This window comes from Hordeum vulgare, chromosome 5H (assembly GCF_904849725.1).
Source record: "Hordeum vulgare subsp. vulgare chromosome 5H, MorexV3_pseudomolecules_assembly, whole genome shotgun sequence".
Lineage (NCBI taxonomy): Eukaryota > Viridiplantae > Streptophyta > Magnoliopsida > Poales > Poaceae > Hordeum > Hordeum vulgare.
The window spans coordinates 225,001,690-225,022,841 of record NC_058522.1 but is presented as its reverse complement, the minus strand read 5'-3'; positions in this window follow the sequence as shown (position 1 = coordinate 225,022,841).

Below are 21,152 nucleotides of genomic sequence, written 5' to 3'. Positions count from 1 at the left end.
CTTCTTCTTTTCTTCTTCTTCTCCTCTTCCTTTTCCTTCTCCTCCTCCTCCTCCTCCTTCTTTTGCTTATTCTTCTCTTTCTCTTCTTCTACGTAGCTTAGACTCATCCAAGAAAGGCTAAATTGGCTAATTATCCTACGAAATGACATAATTAACTTAGTTAGCTCCAAAATGACCTATTTAATAAAAAATGACCTACAGTTAGCTAAGTTCTCTCCTAAATGACATAATAAGGCTTACGTAGCTGCAAGATGACCTATTCCCCCTAAATTAGATATTAAATGGCCTATAATTAGCCTAGCTAGATCCAAAAAGGTTAATAAGCATAGTTTGCTCCGGAATGACCTATTTTACCCAAATTAGCTCCGAAACGACCTATAGTTAGCTAGGGTTCCACCTAGATGACATAATTAGCTTAGTTAGCTCCTAATGGTCTATTTAATAAAACATGACCTATACTTGGCTAATTATCCTCGAAATGACATAATTAGCTCCAAAAAGGCATTCTTAGCCTATTTAGCCCGAAGAAGGGGACAAGAGGAGAAGAAAGAGGAAAAATGAAAGGAAGGAAGAAGAAGAAGAAGAAGAAGAGAAGAAGAAGAAGAAGCAGAGGGAGGAGGATAAGAAGAAGGAGAAGGAGCTCCTCCTTCTCCTTCTTTTTCCTCCTTCTTCCTCCTTCTCCTTCTCCTTCTTCTTTTCTTCTTATTCTCCTCTTCCTTCTCCTTCTCCTCCTCCTCCTCCTCCTCCTTCTTTTACTTCTTCTTCTCTTTCTCTTCTTCTACGTATGTTAGACTCATCCAAGAAAGTCTAAATTGGCTAATTATCCTACGAAATGATATAATTCGCTTAGTTAGCTCCAAAATGACCTATTTAATAAAAAATGACCGACAGTTAGCTAAGTTCTCTCCTAAATGACATAATAAGGCTTACGTAGCTGCAAGATGACCTCTTCCCCCTAACTTGGGTATTAAATGGCCTATAATTAGCCTAGCTAGATCCAAAATCGCATAATGAGCATAGTTTGCTCCGGATTGACCTATTTTACCCAAATTAGCTCCGAAACAACATATGGTTAGCTAGGGTTCCACCTAGATAACATAATTAGCTTAGTTAGCTCCTAAATTGTCTATTAAATAAAACTTGACCTATAGTTAGCTAATTATCCTCTAAATGACATAATTATCTCCAAAAATGCATTCTAAGCCAATTTAGCCCAAAAAGGGGACAAGAGGAGAAGAAAGAGGAAAAATGAAAGGAAGGAAGAAGAAAAAGAGGAGAATAAGATGAATGAGAGGGAGGATGATAAGAAGAAGGAGAAGAAGGAGGCGAAGAAGGAGAAGGAGCTCCTCCTTCTCCTTCTTCTTCCTCCTTCTTCCTCCTTCTCCTTGTCCTTCTTCTTTTCTTCTTCTTCTCCTCTTCCTTTTCCTTCTCCTCCTCCTCCTCCTCCTCCTCCTTCTTTTTCTTCTTCTTCTCTTTCTCTTCTTCTACGTAGCTTAGACTCATCCAAGAAAGGCTAAATTGGCTAATTATCCTACGAAATGACATAATTAGCTTAGTTAGCTCCAAAATGACCTATTTTATAAAAAATGACCTACAATTAGCTAAGTTCTCTCCTAAATGACATAATAAGGCTTAAGTAGCTGCAAGATGACCTATTCCCCCTAAATTAGATATTAAATGGCCTATAATTATCCTAGCTAGATCCAAAAAGGTTAATAAGCATAGTTTGCTCCGGAATGACCTATTTTACCCAAGTTAGCTCCGAAACGACCTATAGTTAGCTAGGGTTCCACCTAGATGACATAATTAGCTTAGTTAGCTCCTAATGGTCTATTTAATAAAACATGACCTATACTTGGCTAATTATCCTCTAAATGACATAATTAGCTCCAAAAAGGCATTCTTAGCCTATTTAGCCCGAAGAAGGGGACAAGAGGAGAAGAAAGAGGAAAAACGAAAGGAAGGAAGAGGAAGAAGAAGAAGAAGAAGAGAAGAAGAAAAAGAAGGAGAGGGAGGAGGATAAGAAGAAGGAGAAGAAGGAGAAGGAGCTCCTCCTTCTCCTTCGTCTTCCTTCTTCTTCCTCCTGCTCCTTCTCCTTCTTCTTTTCTTCTTCTTCTCCTCTTCCTTCTCCTTCTCCTCCTCCTCCTCCTCCTCCTCCTCCTTCTTTTACTTCTTCTTCTCATTCTCTTCTTCTACGTAGGTTAGACTCATCCAAGAAAGGCTAAATTGGCTAATTATCCTACGAAACGACATAATTCGCTTAGTTAGCTCCAAAATGACCTATTTAATAAAAAATTACCGACAGTTAGCTAAGTTCTCTCCTAAATGACATAATAAGGCTTACGTAGCTGCAAGATGACCTATTCCCCCTAACATGGGTATTAAATGGCCTATAATTAGCCTAGCTAGATCCAAAATGGCTTAATAAGCATAGTTTTCTCCGGAATGACCTATTTTACCCAAGTTAGCTCCGAAACGACCTATAGTTATCTAGGGTTCCAATTAGATGACATTATTAGCTTAGTTAGCTCCTAAATGGTCTATTTAATAAAACATGACCTATACTTAGCTACTTATCCTCGAAATGACATAATTAGCTCCAAAAAGGCATTTTTAGCCAATTTAGCCCGAAGAAGGGGACAACAGGAGAAGAAAGAGGAAAAATGAAAGGAAGGAAGAAGAAGTAGAAGAGAAGAAGAAGGAGAAGGAGGAGGATAAGAAGAAGGAGAAGAAGGAGAAGGAGCTCCTCCTTCTCCTTCTTCCTCCTCCTTCTTCCTCCTTCTCCTTCTCCTTCTTCTATTCTTCTTCTTCTCCTCTTCCTTCTCCTTCTCCTCCTCCTCATCCTCCTCCTCCTCCTTCTTTTACTTCTTCTTCTCTTTCTCTTCTTCTACGTAGCTTACACTCATCCAAGAAAGGCTAAATTGGCTAATTATCCTACGAAATGACATAATTAGCTTAGTTAGCTCCAAAATGACCTATTTAATAAAAAATGACCTACAGTTAGCTAAGTTCTCTCCTAAATGACATAATAAGGCTTACGTAGCTGCAAGATGAGCTATTCCCCCTAACTTAGGTATTAAATGGCCTATAATTAGCCTAGCTAGATCCAAAATGGCTTACTAAGCATAGTTTGCTCCGGAATGACCTATTTTACCCAAATTATCTCCGAAACGACGTATAGTTAGCTAGGGTTCCACCAAGATGACATAATTAGCTTAGTTAGCTCCTAAATGGTCTATTTAATAAAACATGACCTACACTTAGCTAATTATCCTCGAAATGACATAATTATCTCCAAAAAGGCATTGTAAGCCAATTTAGCCCGAAGAAGGGGACAAGAGGATAAGAAAGAGGAAAAATGAAAGGAAGGAAGAAGAAGAAGAGGAGAAGAAGAAGAAGGAGAGGGAGGATGATAAGAAGAAGGAGAAGGAGGAGAAGGAGCTCCTCCTTCTCCTTCTTCTTCCTCCTTCTTCCTCCTTCTCCTTCTCCTTCTTCTTTTCTTCTTCTTCTCCTCTTCCTTCTCCTTCTCCTCCTCCTCCTCCTCCTCCTTATTTTACTTCTTCTTCTCTTTCTCTTCTTCTACGTAGCTTAGACTCATCCAAGAAAGGCTTAATTGGCTAATTATCCTACGAAATGACATAATTAGCTTAGTTAGCTCCAAAATGACCTATTTAATAAAAAATGACCTACAGTTAGCTAAGTTCTCTCCTAAATGACATAATAAGGCTTACGTAGCTGCAAGATTACCTATTCCCCCTAACTAAGGTATTAAATGGCCTATAATTAGCCTAGCTAGATTTAAAATGGCTTAATAAGCATAGTTTGCTCCGGAATGACCTATTTTACCCAAGTTAGCTCCGAAACGACCTATAGTTAGCTAGGTTTCCACCTAGATGACATAATTAGCTTAGTTACCTCCAAAATGGTCTATTTAATAAAACATGACGTATACTTAGCTAATTATCCTCGAAATGACATAATTAGCTCCAAAAAGGCATTCTTAGCCAATTTAGCCTGAAGAAGGGGACAAGAGGAGAAGAAAGAGGAAAAATGAAAGGAAGGAAGAAGAAGAAGAGGAGAAGAACAAGGAGAGGGAGGAGGATAAGAAGAAGGAGAAGAAGGAGAGGGAGGAGGATAAGAAGAAGGAGAAGAAGGAGGAGAAGAAGGAGAAGGAGCTCCTCCTTCTCCTTCTTCTTCCTGCTTCTTCCTCCTTCTCCTTCTCCTTCTTCTTTTCTTCTTCTTCTCCTCTTCCTTCTCCTTCTCCTCCTCCTCCTCCTCTTCCTTCTTTTACTTCTTCTTCTCATTCTCTTCTTCTACGTAGCTTAGACTGATCCAAGAAAGGCTAAATTGGCTAATTATCCTACGAAATGACATAATTAGCTTAGTGAGCTCCAAAATGACCTATTTAATAAAAAATGGCCTACAGTTAGCTAAGTTCTCTCCTAAATGATATAATAAGGCTTACGTAGCTGCAAGATGACCTATTCCCCCTAACTTAGGTATTAAATGGCCTATAATTAGCTTAGCTAGGTCCAAAATGGCTTAATAAGCATAGTTTGCTCCGGAATGACCTATTTTACCCAAGTTAGCTCCGAAACGATCTATAGTTAGCTAGGGTTCCACCTAAATGACATAATTAGCTTAGTTAGCTCCTAAATGGTCTATACTTAGCTAATTTCTCTCCGAATTAACCTATATATACACTTCTTCATCTAGTATTATTCTTCTAACTTTCTTATTTGTCATTTTGCATATTACCTTCACTTCACGGGAAGCTTGGATTATATTGATGGAATGCTTGAAGATGATTTCTTGTACCATGGCTTGTATTGAAACTATTGTAGTATATGGATATATATGAAACTTTGTATGCATGTGGATGAAACTGGTGTAATATATGGTTTGGTACGGATGCAACTTGCATAATATGTATGCACTATGGATGAGAGTTATTTTAATATGGTTATGAGTACGGAAAGAAATTTATTTATGTTAAATATATATACATATATATCCTGATTATTGTTAAAAATGCTGGATATAATAAAAAAATAAATTAAAAAGGGGCTGGTTCCCCCCTTGCCGTCTGCCCCCACATGGCAAAGGGGGGATGGCAGACAGCAAAGGGGGGAATCTGCCCCCTCTCTCTCCCCTCTTTGCCGTCTGCCCCCACTTGGCAAAGGGGTTTAGGCAGACGACAAAGGGGGGAATCTGCCCCCTCTCTCTCCCCTCTTTGTCGTCTGCCCCCACATGGCAAAGGGGGGTGGGCAGACCGCAAAGGGGTGAATCAGCCCCCTCTCTCTCCCCACTTTGCCGTCTGCCCCCACATGGCAAAGGGTGGGATGGCAGACTGCAAAGAGAGGAGGCCTATCGTTAACACTTAACGGGGCCGTTGCAGTATATGTCGTCCCAGTTAATTTGCCGTCTGCCCCCTCATGGCAAAATTCTTTGTCGTCCGCTTTACAAAAGCAGACGGCAAAGAACCTCTTCACCGGATTTTTGTTTACCGTCTAGTTTGCCGTCTACTGGCCGATGGCTAAGCCTTTGTAGTCCGCCATGGCAGAAGGCAAATTTCTGAATTTCAGTAGTGTTAGTTTGAGTTTATCCCTCTACATGATGTCATCTTGCTTAAGGCGTTACTATGTTCGTCATGAACTCAATACACTAGATGCATGCTAGATACCGGTCGATGTGTGGAGTAATAGTAGTAGATGCAGAAAGTATCGGTCTACTTGTCTCGGACGTGATGCCTATATGTATAATGATTGCCTTAAATATCGTCACGACTTTGCGCAGTTCTATCAATTTCTCGACAGTAATTTGTTTTCCCACCGTATTATTTGCTATTTTGAAAGAAGCCTCTAGTGAACAATATGGCCCTCGGGTCTACTTTACATCATATTTCCAGCCTTACACGTTTACTTCGTTGCACTTTCCGCCTTTAGATCTCACTTTGCAATCAATCTTGAAGGGATTGACAACCCCTTTATAGCGTTGGGTGCAAGCTCTTTTGTGTTTGCGCAGGTACTCTGGACTTGGCGCGATTCTCCTACTGGATTGATACCTTGGTTCTCAAACGGAGGGAAATACGTACTGCTCCTGTTCTGCATCACCCTTTCCTCTTCAAGGGAAAAACCAACGCAAGCTCAAGAGGCAGCAAACCATCAATGAGGATAGCGAATTCATTCATAAGTCATGATTAGCTCTTAGAAAATAACTTATTCTCTCTTGATAACTCAATCAGTGGCTTGGTGTGCTAGGAGATACATATGGAATGGAGGGGGAAGCCTATCAAAACATAGAAAACTTCGCACGTGCATGAGTGGCTTGGGATGATTCTAGAGGGAACAAAATGAGCTTTCTCAAGTTAACAGAAGCAACTTGCACCAAGAACACGTGAACTAGAAGTCACTTTTTACACCAACATATACTTCATGTACGAGACACGATGATAGTGCCTATAAAAGTTTCCAACACTAGTTTAATATCCAACATGAATCATGGAACAAATGAAAAATGTTGTCGATGGGCTCAACACTAATTCATCGATATATCCATATAGACGAATTCCACAACTATGAGGACAAGGTAATAGCACTGGTCAGACCAAAAGATATAACGATGTATGCTTGGGGAAACCTCCACGAGTAAGACAACATTACAAAGATCTTTGTTTTTGAGTTTGATTTGGCGATAGCCCATACTCAAATCAAGACAATAATGCAGCAATTGATCATAAGGGGTCAATCAATGAGGATAACATCCTTGGTCATCACACACACATAAAATATATCCCTTTGAATGGGCTAAGTTAGATCTAGCTTGTATGTTCGAACTCTCCAAGTTTTTGTGTAGCTTAACCAACAAGTTAAAGGGTATCCAACATGAATACTTTGAGAGAGGGTAGTTTACATGAAAACCAACTTGATCACGAACTCAATGTAACGGTCAAGGGACAAACTAGTAACACTTCCGAGATGATATTCAAAAAATCACGAGCTACTAATATTTTATTAAGTTCGAGGATAATCTTGCTTTTCATGGCAAGACGACATGATCAAAAGAGCAAATGATCGACACGATCCTAACTCGTTGATCAAAGAATGATGGACTAGGTAGCGCGAGCAATCTTAGAATGATGATTCAATAACCATCACACTACGAGTGAAATTATTGCCTATGAACTTCCAAGCAAGAGGGTTGCTAGAAATATTGAATTCACACATCACGGTTCATTTGTCGGTGTTCCAGTTACAAAAAACATGGGGGCCAAGGAATGAATAATGATGGCAAGAAGTATCACTATATCAAGAGTTCATAAAAGGTGGTGCAACTCTCATGAAAATATTGACATAAGGAGGGTAATACTCCAAGGTAGAACAGAACCGAAACTGGATTGGCATTTTCATCTGCGGAATACAACTCCTTTAACATGATCCAAGAAATTGATGAGATACTGGAGTTTGTTTCTCCTAGACATTTTGAGATAGAGTTGCTTGAGAGACCACAAGAATAATTGGCATCTATAACACAAATGCATGACATACTCTTGACTATCCACTCATAGATGAAAGTTAAAATACAACTGAAGAGGGACAACTCAAAGACACATATGATTTTCTGAGTTATGAATGCATAAGTTAACATGCCGAACAAGGCTCAACATATTTATTCTGATAACCCACTACAGTAATTAGGGAATTTTCCACCTGCGTGATCTTTGTCGTTTGCTCCCTGATGGCAAAGAGACTCTTTGCCGTCAGCTCCGAGCAAACTGACGGCAACGAACTCACTGATGGAAAAGATACAATTTGCCATCAGTGTGTTCTTTGTCGTGTGCTCGTGGACGGCAAAGATGGACCATGCAAACGAAAAAGAAATGGATGATGGCAAAGATGGTCCAAGCAGACGGCAAAGAGTCAGCGTAGCTTGGGCTGTCACCTTTGCCATCACGGGCCTCTTTGTCGTCTACCCACACCCTCTTTTCCGTCTGCCTAAACCTCTTTCCGTTAGCTTGATCCCCAGGCGGTCGGCAAAGGGGATGACCACTAACAGCTGGCGTTCCATCTCCCTACCCCCCATATGCTCTCTCCCCTCATCCCCACTCTCTCTCTCCCTGATCCACACCTCTCTCCCTCTCCTCCTCATGTCGCCACACCACCACCACCGTGCCGCCCCCCTCCCCGCAGCTCCCCCCTCCACCGCGCCACCCCCACAACCAAGCCGCCCCCACCCCGTGACACCCCCTCCTGTCACCGGCTCCCCCTCGCTACCCCCTCCCCGCAGCTCCCCCCTCCCGGCATCGCCCCCTCCCCATGCCGGCCACCTCCCCGGCACCGCCACCTCTCCCGCATCGGCCCCTCCTTGCGTTGCCCCCTCCATCCGCCGCCCCCCTCCCCGCACCGCCCCTCCCAACGTCGGCGCCCCCGCGCCGCCCCCTCGCCGCTGATCCCCCCTTCCGGCGTCGACCCCCACAACCACCACCGGCTCTCTCAAGGTGACCTTTCTTACTATCTTTTATTTTATTACTATTTAGGTTTAGGGTAATTAGTATTTGGTTTAGGTTTGTGCTAGGTTTAGTTTTAGGTTCAGATTTAGATAATTAGAAGAGGAAGAAGTAAGAGGAAAAAATAAGAAGAAAAGAAGAATAATTAAGTAAAATAAGAGGATAAAGGAAAAAAGGAAGAAGAAGAAGAAGAAAAAGAAAAGGAGGAGGAGAATAAGAAAAGAAGGAGAAGAAGAAGAAGAAGAAGAAGAAGAAGAAGACGACAACAAAGAAGAAGAAGAAGAAGAAGAAGAAGAAGAAGCAGAAGAAGAAGAAGCAGAAGAAGAAGAAGAAGAAGAAGAAGAAGAAGAAGAAGAAGAAGAAGAAGAAGAAGAAGAAGAGGAGGAGGACGAGGAGGAGGAGGACGAGGACGAGGAGGAGGAGGAGGAGAAGAAAAAATAATAATAATAATAATAATAAGAAGAAGAAGAAGGTTTAACGCCCAAGATGCATTCCTATCCTTATTTTGGCGCGAGGCCTCGACAGGTATAGAAACGCATCTCGTCGTTTTGCAAGAATGGATATCGTTACCAGTACATGTACTGAAAAGATGAGTATAAGGAGTTGGCTTACACTCGCCACCAGCTACATCAGAGTCACATCAGTACAATCATCATGAAGAAGAGCAGGGTCCATCTATGGATGAAAACAAACGATAAAAGAACGACGTCCGTTCTTGCTTTCCCAGGCTACCGGTGTGGAACCCATCCTAAATCGGTGAAGAAGAAGAAGAAACTCCAAATGAACAATCAACGAGCTCGCGTCAAGTACTCTTTACATGTACCTGCAATTGGTGTTGTAGTAATCTGTGAGCCACACGGACTCAGCAATCTCATTTCCAAAGGTATCAAGACTAGCAAAGCTTATTGGGTGAGCTATAGTTAAGTGGTGAGGCTGCACCAAGCGAATAAGCATTTATTTGTGGTGGATAACTTACGAGTACAAGGATAAAAGAGGGGGGTGATCTACGCATAGCGGACGTGGACTAGTAATGATCAAATGAATGATCCTGAACACCTGCTTATGTCAGACATAACCCCGTCGTGTCCTCGTTCAGAGAAGGAGCTCACGAAAGAGACAGACACGGTTACGCACTCAGTTGGCAAGTTTTAATTAAGTTAACTTCAAGTTATCTAGAACAGGACGTTAAACAAAGTTTCCACGTTGCCACATAACTGCTGGCACGGCTTTCCGAAAGATTTCACCCTGCAGGGGCGCTCCAACTAGTCCATCACAAACTACCACACGGTGCGACGGAATGACCTCGATCAGGGAAACCCGTGATCTCCTCGGGTTCCTATTGGAAAACCTCGACCTCGAGATAACCCAAAGCATTCTCGGAATCCCTCGCACGAGACGCTCGAGAAAGGTAAAACAAGTCCAATAAGGCCACCCGGCGTGTGGACGATCCCGATAGGAGCCGCGTATCTCATTCTCAAGACACAACGGGTGAGCACTATGTATGGTGGCCGGATAGACATCCCCGAGTTGCCCCGGGTGGCCCCGCAAGTGGCTCTGTTTTGGATCAACACCATTAGCATTGGCCCTCCCTGTATTATGTAGAATTACTCCTCGGTTTCATGACGCCCTATCTTTTTCGGTATTATCAGAATTATTATGTTGGGCAAATATAGTACCAATGTTGGGCCTTGCCAGACGAGCTTTATCCCAAAACGAGAATCTAAGGGGTCCCCATAACAACCCCAAGCATGTTAGGAGTGTACATTTATGGAACATAACACCGGTAGACGAAACTAAGGCGACAAAGGTGGAACAAAACACGAGGCTAGAAAGGCCAAGCCTTCCACCTTTTACCAAGTATATAGGTGCATTAAATAATTAGCAATTAATAGGGTGATATGATAAGGAACCCATGTTATCACATGGAAGCAACTGCACCTACAATTAGAATGCTAACATATGGTTAAGCAAGCAGTAACATAGCCAATCAATGGTTTGCTAGCTTGTAGAACAGTTAAAGGTTTTCATGGCAATGTTGGGAGGCTGATATTTAACAAGTGGTAGGCAACGAGACATAATGATAGAAACGAAACAACTAGCATGGGGATGATACTAACGATATCTGGGGAAAGAAGAACGACTCCGTCAAGCAGACGAACCGACGTAGTCGAACAGATCCTCACATTCGGACACGCTTGCGGAACTCTATTAAGACGAAGCAAACCGGAAACAAGAATCAAGACCGATATTCACCACAACACATGCACGACATGATGCACACCCTAATATTATGCATGTTTAGTTTAATTATGCAAGGCATGGCATGGCAAATCACATCACGCAACCACTATACATTAAGTGAAGCTCAGTTTGCAACTCATTGCATATTGACGAAACTCGACGTTTAATTATTTAGTTCACTCCCGTTTATTAACACGGAAATATTAAAATTTTATTTACATGGCAAAGGGTGAAGCTCAAATAAAACTACCTATCTAGGCATTTTAAATGAGGCCGGAAACGACACATAGCATCTCCGAAATGACCCCACGCATTAAATTTTAATTCTGTCCAGATTTATCATAATCACATTTTATGTTTGTTAAACGGAAAAACAGTGTCACTCATGTGAAACTACACGTTGTTCTGGTCCATTTACATATATGGCTCATCTCCAACGGAGCTACAGTTAAATAACTATGACCTAAACCGTGTTTAACACATCGACACGCAAACGATGCAAACAACATGTTTAATTATTTTTATCATGCATGAAAGTTGGAAACTCTTAATCTACGTGAAATTCTAGACAAGTTACATATATAACTTGTTGCGATCCAACGCACGGTTTAAAATCTACGGGTGTTTTAAAAATATGCATATTCTGAAGAAAAAAAAAGATAAATTGTAGGTTGTAGAAAAGAAAAAAACACAACGGGCCGATACAGGGCACGGCCCAGCAGGTCCAAAGGGCGCAGGGTTACTATGATGTGCACTGGGTGAGCTATTCTCTCATAAAATATCGAAGCAACGAAAAAAAAAGCTTCCAGGGATTCGATCCCTGGTTGTCTGGGTATCTTACTGTGGCGTTGCACACTAGGCTAGATCCGTTATCGTGGCCAGGGAGCGGCTGCAGACAAAATGAAGCATGTGTGCAAGCAAAATGTAAAATACCACAAACAAAAATAGGGGTGCCTGGGACTCGAACCCAGGACCTGATGGTGGTACACAAGGGCGCAGACCAGATGGTCGACGGTCGACTTTGGTACACAAACGATGACTATGCGAGATGAACCATACCCATACGCTGACTGAAGAAAACTGTAAACTGTTGGCGCTGGAGACGCAAGTGCGGGTGTGCGATGGGAAGAATAAAGCAACGTACGGCGTCTCTAGGGCGAGGCGATCCAGTCCGAGAGCAAGCACGGGCTGATCCAGGGCTGGGGCATCCATTCCCGAAGGCAGAGGCACGGGGCAACCTCGAGCTCGGGGCGGCGGCGGCGGCTCCAACAGCCGGTAGCCATGCGGGGCTGTTCCTGCATGAGTGAGAGGGAGAGATGAGAAAAAGAGATGGGGCGACGGGGAGAGAGGGCAAGGGTGGCGATCGCTGGCATGCGTCCGGCGGCCGACTCCAGAGCTGGTCAACGGTGGTGCTTACGCATGGCGCCGGGACTGGCGTAACTCCCGATACTCTCTGGATCGAGGCACGGCATGCGGTGTCGAGGCACTCGGTCATGCGGGCTGCTGGTGGCCATTGGCTCCTTAGATCCGACGAACATGGGTGGACAACGGGCTAGCTTTTGGGGGGGTTGGCTGGATCACAATCGGGGAAGAGGTGGAGGTTGGCATGGATGGATCCCGAGGGCATTTCTGGAGTGGCGGTGCCTTGGATGGGGCAGATCCCTAGATTTTAGGGTTTGTCCAAAAAAGGCTAGGGGAACTTCTATATATAGTAGGATAGCTAGGGTTAGGGGTTCGCACCATTTTCAACCACGCGATCACGATCGGACGGCCTCAGTCGCGGGTAGGGCTAGGCTGGGCTAGTGGGCTGTGTAGAATGGTGTTGGGCTGAGATGAGAGGGAGGTTTGCGGCCTCGCGCGGGATTTTTAAACACCGAAAAACATCCGAAAATTAAACCGGCTATAGTGCCACTATATAATGAACGATACATTTATCAAACGAGCTCCGATTGCGACGAAAATTGGCATGCGGCCTACCTACAATATATAAAGACCGCACGCCAAGTTTCAACCCAATTCAAGAATATTTTATACGCAATTTTAAAAACAATATATTTTTTAAAGTGTCGCGGGCGCGTGCGTGTGTGTTCGGGCACAAAACGCTCAACGACGAATAACGGAGAGAACCGACAACTAATAACGGATGCAAGTTTTTAAAACTGGCAGCAACAGAGTGCCGGTGCAATGCGGATGATGCAAATGATGCGATGATGAATGGAACTACCAAATAAATCACACGGCAGCAACGGAGCAAAAGGGGAATCTTCTGGAGCGTCAGTCTTGGGCTGTCATAGAAGGATAAGAAGAAAAAGAGGAGAGGAGGAGACGAAGAAGAGGAAAAAGGAGAAGAAGAAGGAGAAGAGGAGGAGCTAGAGAAGAAAAAAGAAGAAGAAGAAGAAGAAGAAGAAGAAGAAGAAGAAGAAGAAGAAGAAGAAGAAGAAGAAGAAGAAGAAGAAGGAGGAGGAGGAGGATGAGGATGAGGAGGAGGAGGAGGAGGAGGAGGAGGAGGAGAAGAAGAAGGAGCAGAAGGAGAAGAAGAAGAAGAAGAAGAAGAAGAAGAAGAAGAAGAAGAAGAAGAAGAAGAAATGAAAGAAGAGGAAAAAGAAGAAGATGATGAAAACGAAGAAGAGGAAGAAGAAAAGGAAGAAGACAAAAAAGAATGGGAAGAAGAATAAGAAAACCACACCCTGACACCCTGACACGGCACCCCGACACCCTTACATGACACCCCGACACGACGCCCTCACACCCCAACATGACACCCTGACAGCCCGACATGACACCCAGACACCCTTACACGACACACTAACACCTCGGCACGACACAACGCACCTGCACCTGCATGTGGTGACGGGAAGATGTCACTGATAGATCGCCATTACAATCCCCCGCGCAGCTGTTAATACGCCGCCCCTGATGCCACTCACCGCGACCCCCGACACTGCTTCGGCCTCCTGTTAACCGAAAAGGTCCTCTTCGGCCTTCGAGAGGCCGCCGGGGTCATAGTTTTGTAAATTATGATTTAGGTCATATATTTTCCGAGTTTGTTATAAAAAACAAAATATTTGTGTTGATCAGGTGGATTTACATGTGCAGTTGTTTCGTCACTGCGAGGGTGTGGTGTTCGAGGACCTCCCCGTGCGTTCGATGAGCTCCGCCCCTGCGTTCGTGGGTGAGCACAAATGGAATCTCCTCCACCCTCTTCATTTGTTGTGGGTCGGTCTTCGTGCCAATGAAACTTGCAAGATATAGGTGCATTAAATCATCAGTATGTGTGACGAATATGCGTCTCTCGTTCGAAAGTGTTACAGTTATAAATATGCATGCATTTGCATATATTTATAATCGTGATTCTTCAGAAATGTCCAACGTTATCCATGGACAGCCCGAGTATGTGTAGATTGGGTTCATTTTCCCATATGCTCTGCTCTGGATCCAACACATAATTTCGTTAGTGCCTCCCTGTTATTCTCTGGGTAAACATCCTCTCCATTTATTGCCAAGACGTGTATCACGAGAACAACAAGGATGTGGTGCCGAAATTTTGCGTAGGATATGGAGAAGAGCATGGGATAACAAACCCAATCTACACATACTCGGTGGGATTAGGACCTATTTATACCTATTAGCGTGTAAGGTTCATGGATGTAATAAAACTGACAAACTTGATTAACTCATGAATATATATGCTGAATTACATATATATTTCTTGTGTGTTTAGTAGCTAGGCAAGATGAGTGATTGTGCGTGGATGTACACCAGTCACACTAGTCAGAAACAGATGACCAAAGAATGGTTTACAAAAACAAAGGAGTTTGTGAAAGCCGCATTTGGAAATGGACAAACAACAAATTGGTGCCCCTGTCCTCGGTACGACAACTTTAAAAAGAGGACACAAGATGAAATGGGTAAACACCTACGGAGGAGGGGTTTTATGTCTGCTTATACGATGTGGACATTTCATGGTGAGTCTACCCAACGCAACAGAGCTAAGGTGGTACATCATCGCACGAACGAGCATGGTACCGGGATCGAGAACATGGTGCAAGACTTTGATGATGCTCGAGATTCGAACGATGAGATGGACGAATCTGCAAAGGCCTTCTATGAAATGTTGGAGTCTTCAAAACATCCTCTCCAGGAGCACACTGAGCTTTGTCAGCTGGATGCCATTGCACAAGTAATGGCTCTCAAGGCTCAATTCAACTTGGGAAGAGAATGCTACGATGCGATGATGACACTATTTGGACACTTTCTACCCAAAGGCCATGTCATGCATGCAAAACTGTACCAGTCGGAAAAAATACTTCATGTACTTCAAATGTCGTATGAGAAGATACATGCATGTGAGAAAGGATGTGCCTTATTTAGGCTTGAGTATGCGGACTTGAACTATTGCCCATTTGCAAGTCTTCCAGGCATGTTGTGGTACACAATGGTATGTGTGCGAAGAGATAGCCCAAATCACATTTAATATTCTTCGGTATATGCCAATCATAGTAAGGCCTCAACGTATTTTCATGGTCGAAGAGACGGCCAGACAGATGACATGGCACAGATTGGGCAAAATAACCAAACTAGATGCAGATGGGAATAAGATGTCGGAACATACATGGATGCAGAAGCGTGGAAGCACTTCGATCCATTACATCTGGATAAAGCAGCAAATCCAACGCATCCTCGAGTGTGCGTTGCCATGGATGGGTTCAATCCCTTTGGTATGACGGCAACCAAATACAGTAGTTGGCCTGTATTTGTCATTCCACTCAATCTCCCCCACCCCCGGACAGATATGCTAAAAAGAACATATTCCTGACGTTGATAATTCCAGGGCCCAACTATCCGGGGAAGAATTTGAATGTGTACATGCAGTCCCGTAAGGATGAATTGCAAGAAGCTTGGGATAATGGGTTCAAGACATACGACACTGCTAGAAAATAAAACTTCGAAATGCATGTCTAGTACACGTACTCGATGCATGACTTGTCGGCGTATGTGTTATTTGCTGGCTGATGTGTGCATGAAAGGTTCCCCTGTCCCACATGCAAGGCAGGTCTTCAGTTTCATTGGTTGCACGCGGGTCGAAAGTATTCTTTCTTTGACTTGCATAGATAGTTCTTGGATCCTCGCCATCAGTTCAGGAAACACAAGAAGAACTTTATCAAAGGTAAAGTTGTGAAAAACTCGGCACCACCTACATTGACAGGCCAACAGATCCTGGATTAGTTAAACGCTCTCGAGCCTAATCTAGAATGTCCAGGATATTTCAAGGGGTATACTTAAAAACACGCCTAGACTCACAATACATGCTTGTGGGATGTGCCTTACTTCAAAGACCTCCTTCTTCCACAACATCGACATGATGCATGCTGAAAAGAATATTGGAGAGGCCATTTTTGGTACATTGTTCGGCACAGAGGGGAAGTCAAAGGATAATCCTAAGGCTAGAGTCGATCAAGAGACTCTATGTCATAGACCTTTACAACACTTGCGACAATCGAAAGGAAAGGGGGACTGGTTCAATCTTGGAAGGCCAGCTATGATGGAAATTATCTTGTGGGTCAAAATGTACTTGATGTTCCCCCATGGGTATGCAGCGAACCTAAAGAGGGGAGCGAGTCTTGAAAAAATGAAAATATTTGGTCTCAAGAGTCATGATTAGCACATATGGCTTGAGCAGGTAATGTCGGTGATGTTACGTGGCTTTATTCATGAGGATGAATGGCTAATACTGGCAGAGCTGAGCTATTTCTTCTGTGTTCTTTGTGCGAAAGAACTATCACATGGCGTGGTAGATGACATGGAGGAGTTGGCGCCAAAGTTGCTCTACAAGTTAGAGAAGATCTTTCCATCGGGCTTCTTTAATCCGTCCGAGGGAAGATTGGGTGAGCCCATGCAAAATTGTTGGTGCTTTGCAACCGAGAGGATAAAGAAGACGCTTCGAGCAAAATGGAAAAATAAAAAGTAGAATTGAAGCATAGATGGCTGAAGCAATCATTATTGATGAGGTAGAAAACTTCGTGACGGCACACTACGAAGCCAGAAATTGTCATTTGCATAATCTGAAGCCTCGGTACAATGATAGCGACCCTAAAAAGGTGGATCCAACCTTAGCCTATTCAAAGGGAAGCTCGTGTCAGCCGGTGCTTCAAAACCAATAACGTTGGGTGTCGAAGAATGGCGGACCATTTTGTTGTATATCTTCAACAACCTAACAGAAGTGTGGCCGTACATCAGGTAAGTTATCGGTACATTTTTACACAACTTCTAATCCCTTTGAACTACTCTTATTCCTAGATATTTGATACAGTCGATATGTCGCCAAATTCTCGAATGGAGCGGTGATCCAATATGATTTCGTCAAAGAGTATCAGCTTCTGGCAAAGCATGGAGCACTACAGGAATCGAGCTTTTGCTATCAGGACGCTAAAGATGGCAAAGAGCGAATTACATTCGGCAAAATTTGTGTCGTCAGCCCATGACGGCAAATAATGTCGTCAGACCATGTGCCCACAAAGGGCGTCTTTGCCGTCAGCAGCCCGGACACCAGACGGCAAAAAAATTGCCGTTAGTGGAATTATGTTGCCGTCAGCTACTTTGGTAGACGGCAAAACAATGGTGAGAAGATGGAACGGCCTAGCTAACGGACGATGTTAGCCTTTTTTGCCTTCTTCCTCACCCCGTACATGACAGCAAAATATGGCATTTTTTGCCATCTTCCTAACCTATACATGACAGCAAAATATGGTCTATTGTTTGCCGTCTTCCTAGCGTGTACATGACAGCAAAATATGACATTTTGTTTGATGTCATGAACATGACAGCAAAGAGCATAAATATACATAATTCATACAGCATATATATATATAACATAATCCATACAGCATATGTATATATATAACATAATCCATAGAGCATATATATATATAACATAATCCATACATCATATATATAACATCCATAATCCATACATCATATATATAACATCCATAATCCATACATTGTATATATAACATCATTAATCCATACAACATATAACACATCCATAATCCATACATCATATATATAGCATCCATAATCCATGTCATAATATTTGGCATTACTACATATATATACACCATATATATAACATCATATATACAATCCATGTCATAATATTTGGCATTACGATAACTGTCTTCATCTCAATATCGAAGTCCGAAGAACATCCGTATGACAACCTACAAGATGAAGTCATGCACATATGTCAGATTTTGGCACACCCTAAATAAAGGTTATCCAGTTCTTGGCACACAATAAAATTTGAGGAACACACAGAAAATCTTCAAGCAGGGAGACTCACAAATAAAAAACATAACTGGAAACTGCATGGTGATCGGACATGTTTCATTACAAGTAGGAATAGATTGATAACGATGACAAAAGAAGAAACAAAAATACAGATGAACCCATACAAAGAGAGCCGCCACACACGAAGGGAGAACCTGCAGGCGTAGGCATGCACAAGGACGCAACCATGAGCGTGCGTCGCATGCAACAACCAAGAACCAATCTTGGAATTCATCATGAAGGTGAACTATCAATCGCTTGCCAGGGTAGGCGTTCGGTTCCCCCGGAACCGAACGGTTCGATACTTCTGTGTTTAAGTTTTCTCGGTTCTAAGAAAACGTGGACCGGTCGGTCTGTTAGATGGTGCACCGTGCAATCAGTATCGAGTTAGACTGTCGGTTGTTGGTGCAGGGTCTGAAACAAGATACGACTAATAGGTCCATGATGCTCACTGTTTTTTCTGACACTAAAGAGGCCCTGAAGCACTTGCTCACAAGCTTGGATCGGTAGGGACCAGAACAAGCTTGCTCACAATCTTGCTGACAGAGCTAGAAGACAGGAGATCTCTTATGTCTATCGGACGTGGAATTAAGAGAGCTCTTACATGTTGAATGTAATCCGGGTCATTTTGTGTATGATTTTTTCAACAACAAGCTTATCAGATCAGCTACTTCTGCCTAAATCAACCAAATAAGTACAGAGTTATCTTATGTTATTTCAAGGTAGAAACAAGGAGATTATTAAATTATTTCCTCCTTTATTAACAAAACACGCAGAAAACTGTTTTTCCGTGCAAAAAAGGTATGTTGATTATCTAGGCTTCTCATGAAGGATATCTATCTACTATTCTATCACTCCTTTGAAGTTATTTCTTTTACTCAGTGATTCTGCTGTATATCAAATTATTTTTTAATTCCAGTAGTTCTTACTTAGTATATGTTCCTTTTTGCTAGACTGGATTGGTGGAAGGCCAATCATGCTAAGAGCAGACCCAATGTTGGTCATAGAACAAACGTCAATTCAAGACCAAGTTATAACTTTGGTTTGCTTTCCAGAGTTTAATTCTAGTGGAATATACCCCAAAATGGATCCAATGTTTGTGTCACCAAAGCTAGAAAATTTCAAGGTAAATATAGACTATGTGCTATCTTGAAAGTTTTAGATATTTTGTTTTGCTTTTCTCATTACAATATTATTGTACTGCAGGAAGATAATGTTGTGAGATCATACATAGAAGTGATTCTTGTTCCCTTTAAAAACTCCTGATTTCATCATGTCCTATAATCGTATCACTTTCACTTGCACTATCTTAGCTCTATATTTTGGTTCAATACTTAATGCTTTGGCATGAAGAATTGGTGACGAAGAGCGTGGATTGAGAAAATCAGATAATTACGTACTCTGTTTGTGTTTATTTTCTATGATGCCTTGAGCTCTTGTGTTGCCAAGTATCAATTTGCATTGCTTTTTTAAATGCATTTGTATTGCTTTGGTACTCACGTGTTGATACACCATTATTTCTCAAAGTAAGAAAGAATTGAAAGTTTCGGTTTCTGAAACTGCTATGTGTGCATTGTCAAACCATTGTTTTGAAAAAATTCCGGCTAAAATGCAAGTGGGTCTCTGCATGACTATATGCCATGTGAATACATGATTTGCTGAATCTGTTTCAACTGATCGTTACAGGTGAAACAAATAGCAGAAATAATCAACCCTTCTAAAAAATCCACTCTCGTATAGGCAGGTGCATGTTGGGCTCTTTTATATATATTTGCGACGATGTGGAAGGTAGCATAAAGGATGCAGATGCGGGTGTATGCCATCAGCTTGGAAAACGTATAATGTAAGTTGGTGGTCTTATTTCTGTAGTGGAGTTCCACATATGAGAAGAAACCATATATTTATCTAAGAATCTACACGTGTATGTCGGATTGTCTGTCTTCTCGCTGAAGAGAACTCCTCTGAAGGTTGAATTTAGCAAATAAAGTACATTCACCTATATTTAAATAAGTGTAGATAAGTGCTATCAAGAATTAGATCAGACAACCGCCTCAAGAGACGCGCCCTGGGCGCGTCCTAGCCACTAGTATAGATGATATGGTGTGTATCTACCTTTGAAAAAGCAAACGTTTTCCTTGGACTAGGGAGAAGACAAGCATGAAAAATTACAGGTTGAATTTTATAATCTAGATCCACTTTCTCTAGTAATTTTATAAGCACACGTTTTCCTTGGACTAAGGATAAAACTAGGGAGAAGACAAGCATGAAAAATTACAGGTTGCAATTGATGAACTTTCCACTTGCTCCAGTAATCAACTTCCCTAGTTGTCTTTAATTATTTCTCAAGTGCATAGGGAGAAGACTAGGGAGAAGACTAGGGAGACCACCTGCTTCAGCATGAAAAATTACAGGTTGCAATTAGTATTATTGATGCTTTTTTGCCGTCTGCTTTTCACGATTTTTGGCGATAGTAGCTCTTTGCCGTCTGCCCATGACGGCAAACTTCCCATTTGCCGTCTGCCCTGACGATTTGCTGACGGCAAAGATTATACCAATCATCAAAATAGATGATTCCTGTAGTGGAGGTGGCTATCCTGGTTTCATCTCTTGGTTCAAACAAACGGTAATTATCAATAATGGACCATTTCATTTCTTTGTCTAATTTGCATCTAATGCAACAATCATTTCGTATTAAACTTGTAGGCTAATTTAGAGTCTATGGATGTTGAATTGATACAAGGCGCTAATGGTTTTGACTATAAGGTCCGTTCATTTGATAAATACAACATCAACGGGTATCGTTTTCGTACCTTTGGCAAAGATCTATCTATGCCCGACCAGAAATCTACAAATTGTGGTGTCTCTGCTATCGGCGAAGGAGGTACCGAGTATTATGGAAGAGTACAAGCAATTTATGAACTTCAATTCTATGGTGAAAACCCGCCGAACGTCGTAGACTTCAAATGTTATTGGTTCCAGCCAAAGGAGACTAGAAGGACTCATGAACATATTGTGCTAGTCGAAATCAAACAAAGCACCCATTTAGATGTTCCCGATGTCTATATTATGGCTCAAC